This window comes from Tupaia chinensis, unplaced genomic scaffold (genome assembly GCF_000334495.1).
Source record: "Tupaia chinensis unplaced genomic scaffold, TupChi_1.0 Scaffold144991_2, whole genome shotgun sequence".
In the NCBI taxonomy this organism is placed as follows: Eukaryota; Metazoa; Chordata; class Mammalia; order Scandentia; family Tupaiidae; genus Tupaia; species Tupaia belangeri.
Window position 1 is genome coordinate 3,532,797 of NW_006204851.1, and position 6,766 is coordinate 3,539,562.

The 6,766-nt window shown below is 42.4% G+C and overlaps 1 protein-coding gene across 1 annotated transcript in view; it reads right to left on the reverse strand.

The window, feature by feature from the left end:
- The window catches only part of AMOT (angiomotin), an 85,945-nt gene extending 79,265 nt beyond the window's left edge, over positions 1–6,680 (reverse strand). The window contains 1 exon segment of the mRNA XM_014583900.2: positions 6,260–6,680. The gene's annotated coding sequence lies outside the window, so the exon portion shown is untranslated.
- Between the last annotated feature and the right edge of the window lie 86 nt (positions 6,681–6,766).

A 6,766-nucleotide genomic window follows, 5' to 3' on the forward strand; every position in this document is an offset into this window, starting at 1 on the left:
GACTACATGGGAGTCCAGCGACATAGCCATTATGCTAACTGCTGGTCCCTTCTATGAGTAGGTTGTGAGGAACGTCCATAATGTTCTCTTTAATGTATAAATAATGATAAATAAAATTATTTAACCTCAATTAAAAAAAACAAAATAGAAATTATTCATCAATTTAAAAAAGTTGTAAGTATAAAAAAAGAAAAATAATCAGGGACCAGCAGATAGTGTAATGGTTAGTAGCTGGAATCCTATATAGCTGACCACAATTCGAGTCCCAGACCCAGAGGCTTGAAACTCCCACCAGGTGCATGTGCATGTTTGCCCAAAATCCCAAGAAGAGAATGGAAGAGAAGAGATTACAACATAGCCATACCCACAGGGGATGTTTTCTCACTGTCTCTCTCTGTCTCTCTGGTGAGTGCATGTGCCCTATAGGAAAACTCTCCAAAGGAAAAAAAAAAGAATCAATGAACAAGGCTAGAAGGTGGCAGAGCAATAACAATATCTCTGTGATGCTGGACACATATGGAAAGGTTCTCGGTTCCCATCCTGAGGCCTCTTTGTGCACGCCCATGATCCAGGTTGGCTGAGGCGGGAGTAGATTGCTATGTGAAGACCCTGTTGTGGTGCCTGTTTCTCTCTGTCTCATTCCCTATCATGGAAGAAATAAACCTTTTAGAAAAGAATCATTGTCAATGATTTAGACAAAGTAACAGTGGACCCAGGGGCTCTTTTTGCTTAAAAAAGACAATAGGAAGTCAAAGGAATAGAATTAATAACATTGCTAGATACATGAACATCCCCTAAATGACAGACAGTGTTTATGGATTATTTATTAAATCTATTAGTCTCTTCTGGCATTCCAGGAACAAAAGGTGTAGGATTTTTCACACTCACATTCAGTCAAGTTCTGACTTCATTGCTCCACACAGGTTTACCCCAGCTAAGTCTTAAGAGTACTCTTTTTAAAAAGCAGCATTGGATATTCCTGTGACCCTAACTATGTGAAATGCATGTTAGTACAGGCACAACAACTTGAAAGGAACTAGGAAAGCAAAAGCAGGATGGTGTGGAGGTTAAGGCAGCTGGATCCCACATAGCCAACTGCATGGTTCAAGTCTCGATATCAATGGATTGAAAAATATGCCAGGCACATATGCATGTGTACCCAAAATCCTGAGAGAATAAAAGAGAAGGGATTACAGTATGGCAATTGCCCCTAGGAGCAATTTCTCACTTTCCTTGTTTCTCTCTCTGTCATCCTATGGACTCCTTTTTTCTTTTCTAACAAGATGACTACATGATTGTACAAAGGGATTTCAAAAAAGTCTGTGGGAAAACAGTATTAAAACATGAGTTTGTGACCAGTAGTTGGCTTAATGCCTATGTCACTGGACTCCCATGTAGTCGACTACAGTCCAAGTTCCGGACCTGGTGGCTTAAACTCACACCGGGCACATGTGTGTGCATGCCCAAGATCCTGAGAGGAGAATGGAGGAGAAGGGATTACAGTGTGGCCATCTGTCCTTGGAGGTGATTTCTCACTTTTTGTGTCTCTCTTTCTGGCGAGCACACGCACCCTATAGCAAAAACCTCTCAAACAAACAAACAAACAAACAAACAAAACCATGAATTTAATTGGGTCAAAAATTTCTGAAATCAATGCACAATGTATTTTCATTTCATGCATCTTCCATGAACCTTTTAAAGACTCCCCTAGTATTTCTTCCTTTTTTTTCTTTATTCATGACATAGCATGTGCACACATTAGAGAGAGAAAGAGAATGAGCACCTTCCACAGCATCTAGTCAGACCACAATCACTTACCTCCATTCCTTCATGCCCTGGGTAGTCCTACTTGTTCCTGCATGCTTTGGGCTTATTAGGCCATGGATCTGAATCTCAGTTTCCATAGGGAATTGGCCATGTATAACCACTATCCATGGAGATAGCCTACCCTTCATTTTCTTTTTTTTTTTTTTTTGAGAGGTTTTTTCTATAAGGCACTTGCACTCGCCAGAAAGGCAGAGAGAGAGAGAGACAGAGAGACAGAAAGCAAGAAATCACCCCCCAGGGGGAATGGCCACACTACAATCCCTTCTCCTCCATTCTCTTGTAGGGATCTTGGGCACGCATGCATGCACACACGCCCAGTGTGAGTTTAAGCCACCAGGTCCGGCACTTGAACCGTGGTCGACTACATGGGAGTTCAGCGACATAGCCATGATGCCAACTGCTGGTCCCCTACTCCTCATATTTCTAAAAACAATTACACTTCAATCTCTTTGGAATCATATACATTTCACACCAGATATTGATGCCTAGAAAGAGAACCATAACCTTTTGAGAACTATCTTTCAAAATTACCCTGTGTGGAAGGATAAGGAATTGACCATCCCCAATGGGAGGTGTTTTCTCACTTTCTCATCTCTCTATTTCTCTCTCTGGCAAGTGCACACATCCTCTGGCAAACTAAACAAAACAGAACATAAACAAGCATGCCTCAATAGACCTACGTTCTTGCCTGGAATCAGCATTTATATTTCTGAAAACAAAATCACCGTCTGATCCCCACAATTTACCATGGAGGAAACTTGCCAACGGTGGTAAACCAAGTTAGAGTTGGGCCTAGAGCCCAGGTCCCTCTCACCAATAGGCTCAACAGGAACATTTATCATAGATTCTTACATTTAAAATGACATCAGTTGCCATTATTTACTAGAAACAATTTTCTGGGTCCTTGGATTAGTCAAATACAATAACTAGAAGTAAAATCTTTTACCTATATGGGGTAATTAGTCCCATCTTTAGACTTGTTGGAAATCCATGAAGCCCAATTTATTTCCATAATGTAATACTGCCTTTCATAAGCAGTGAGGTTGGGCTAAGATAGCCAGCATTATTCCAAGCCAGAATGATGTGGCAAAAAACTCAATCCCATATAACAAAAAGATTTCAAAGGCCAAATAACGACCTTCCCTAATTCAAGTAACAATCATGACAACAAATTCTAATGTATTCCTTTATAAAATAAATATATGTCGGAGAAGGCCAGTTATAGTGAATTTTTGTTTATCAAGTTGTGTATAAAGGCACTAACTAGGAAAGCTACTTCTTCCAAAGAAACCTGTTGTGAATTCTTTTATAAAGCAAATGACCCCCGTATTTTCTTTCTTTTTCTTTTTCTTTTTTTTTTTTTTCTCTTCAGATTGTGTGTGCCTTGTGTGTGGAAGGGGCAACTTCCCTCTTTTCTCTGGGTAAAAAGGGGTCAGAAGCCCACCATGGAGGAGAATTTGGCAGTACTGCCACCCTGTTTAATGCCCCCTTCATTCCTCGGACCAAATTCCAACCTTTGACTTGGGGGTGGGACCCTAGATTTTGGACCAAAGTCCACAAAAGACAGCAAGGAACGAAAAGTAAGTAAGACTAAAGACAACACATCATAGTAAAACACCAACAAAAATTCCTGGGGACAGGAAATCAATGGATCACAATTCTAAACAAATTGGTTTAGTCCCCAGCTAATTAACTTGTCAAGCAGATCTCTAAACCCACTGAATCCATGGGAGAAAGAGGTGATGTAATAGGAGATTTGGAAACATTTACCCATTTACCATCCTAAAAGGCTCAGTCACGACCACACACACCTCTCTCCACCCCTTTCAGTGGGTTTTAGCTAGGCTTAATGGGCGCAAAGGACAATTTCTACCAGACAGTCCCTAAGAATAGATTGTTCTCATACATTCCAAATGCTCAGTCTCCATGGAGGAGGCTACCTGGTTGCAAGCATTTCCCAAGAGGGAATATATCTCCTATTCCTACTCATTGGTAAGCCCCCACACACACCTCAAACAACACAAAACAACTTCTAACCATCCTGAGAACTTCAGGGCACTTTTCTAGGGTAAAGGAAAAGAAACGTCAAGAGGGGAGCCAGAGAGTGTGAGAAACTTCTCTTGTCTCCAAATGGGGAAAGAGGCCTTAAAAAGCTGGATCAAAGAAAGAAAGGGGGATGGGGGAGAAGGGCTACTTAATGACAAAGAAAACCTTTTAAAGAAGGCACAGGCCCTGGGAGAGGGCTCTTAGGAGAGGCACAGAAGCAGATGTACCCACTTAGAAATCTGGCACTCAATGGGACTTCAAGGTCAGCATCCATCCCCCTCTACCTTCTCATTAGACTGCTCTTAAAGCATTCTAGAAAGTCTGCTTCGTTCTTTAGAAATCTTCAGAAAAAAGCAACTCCACAGAATGCTTTCGTTCCGCATAAGGCTAATAAATCCGACTTCATAAACCAGAAATGAGATTTTAATTTCCAAATTCAAAACAGTATTGAACATGAATTTTTAAAGCTCCCTTTCAAAAATCTTTTAAATAGGTAAACAGATCCACAACTTGCACATAACAGCTACTCTACATACAACTGTGGTCAGAGGTTTATTTCACATGTAGAGTGTGAAGTCAGAAAAAGCACTTTCAATTTTACAGAGCCACAAACTATACCAAAGAAAGAAGTGACTTAAAATGAAGTATGAATTAGTGCCAGAAAATGTCTGTAAATGACACCAGATAAATCCATACAGAATAGCTGGAACCTGAGTTATCATCTGTAAATAGATGCAACTACGCTACAACCACCTGGCTGTTAAAATGTCCCAGGCCAGTTATAAAATGTAGTGTGGTCAGGCCAGCTTTTCCTTCCCAGCTGATCTGAAACATGATAGTTTTTAAAAATTGTCACCATGTAATGTACCTTCTCTACCTTCCTGCTTTCCTTTCCTGTATTAAAATCAATCAAAAAATAAGTTTAAAATGTAAAAAAAAAAAAAAAAATCCCAAGAAAGCAATGTGTTGGGGGTATCTCAGTTAACAGGCCTTTGAATACCAAAATTCTTAGAAGCTTGACACACTTGTCCAATTGAAAATAAGTGGGAGATGGGTGAAAATTTATCCCACATCCAAAATGGCATTTCAAACTATTCTTAGCTACTAAATGAGGGTGCTGAAAGGTCTAACTCAGAAGCCTACACAAAGGCTGCCCTGAGAAAGAACTTTTCACAAAGCCTAGCTCAAGAAGACTTAAATACCCTTAGCCCTTCATCATTGAAGATTATGGTGACTAATTATCTTCCTCTCTGAATGGGAGGTTATATTCAGAGTTTTTAAAATGCCTCCCACCTTCCACTCTTCATGGCAGGGAGGAAGGAAAACTGAACTATACACCCCAAGTTATCAGAAAATTCTTTCCAAAACATATATTAGAGACTAGAAATGTAGTTTCTCACAAACTGGCCCTTTCCTCTCTCATTTAACTGTATTTAGTCCCTTGCTGCAAATTATTATTCTATTATTATCAAGTGGCAATTTACCAGGGACTGTGCAAAGTCTACAAAGACTTACTTTTCCCTCTCACTTTTCCTTCTCTTCATTTTCCTATGTCCATGAGTCCATCTTACTGAAGTGCCAAGGTACAGTGGCTCAAACTTGGACCCTCGAGACACCTGCCTGTTCCCACAAAATAAGTTACTAACATCTTTGGATCTTATAAAGCAGATAGGGAGCAACCCCCTCCTCACCACTCCCTCCACACAGAGAGACACAAGCACAAACATATATGGCGGTCTTCAAAAAGTATGGAAAATGAGTATTAAGTATTATGCAAAGATTTCACATTTTTTTCTGTACCAAATAAACTTTAATTCCATTTTTCCAAGAACTTCTTGAAGTCCCTGCATACACACACACACACACACACACACACACACACACAAACAAGGAAAAGTAGCATTGTATTGTAGATTGTGCTCAGGCTTCAAAACGTCAAGAATTCACAGCCCCAGGCTGAGGGAGTGTGAGTCCCCACCCTGAACCAAAGCATTTAGGAGAAACTCATCTACAATAGTTATCTAAGATAAGTAAGGACACACGCTGGGCTAAATGTAGACCTAGGCTTTCTCAGGTCTTTAGCTCCTTACATGATTACCTAGAGACCTACAAGGACCCCAGAAGGCAAGGAAGTAAAAGTACCATTAAGTATTGGTACCCCCACCAACATCTCCTCCCCAAAGTAGGACGGGAAAGGAGAGTACACTCACTAATTTAACTTGCGGCACATCCCAGAAAACTCAGGGCCAGCTGCAAAGAAAGTAAAACACACAGGCAACCCCACACGCATCAAGAGCAACTCACTCACGCTGAGGGCACGACCAAGTACATGCCACCATGGATTCCTGCCCCAGTTCCCCGCGAAAAGTAACCACGCGTCTCCTACCCCTGATGGCAACGAAGACAAGGTGACGACTATCTGCTCACTCAAGTGGCTTCTGTCCGGGCGGTGGCCAGGGATGGGCAGGGCGAAAGCCCCAACTCCTGGCTGCTCCCCTCCTCGCCGCTCCGTCCGGGCTCTCCTTGGTGGCAGTGGACAGGCAGGATACCGGGCCGGAGGGTGGAGCAGCGGATGGTCGGAGGCGAGACAGTGTGGAGGTGTGGGGGAAGGCGGTGAGAACTAAGAAGAGGAGGCGAAAGAGAGCGGAGATGGAGGACTAATTCAGGGGTTCTACCAGTTTAGGCAGCCAGAAAGCTCCAGGGAAGGAAGGGGCGTGACTGCGATGAAGCCAGCTCCTGGGCAAAGGATGGGAGGTACAGGAGGGGGACGAAAGGGTGCCTTTTCTTCTTGCGGTGAGCGGCTAGGACCGCCCAGGAGGGGAGGGTGGACTCAGGCAGAAGGGGAGGCGGAGTAGAGGGCGGGGAAAGAAGGGCGGGAGCCTGCCTAGACCCT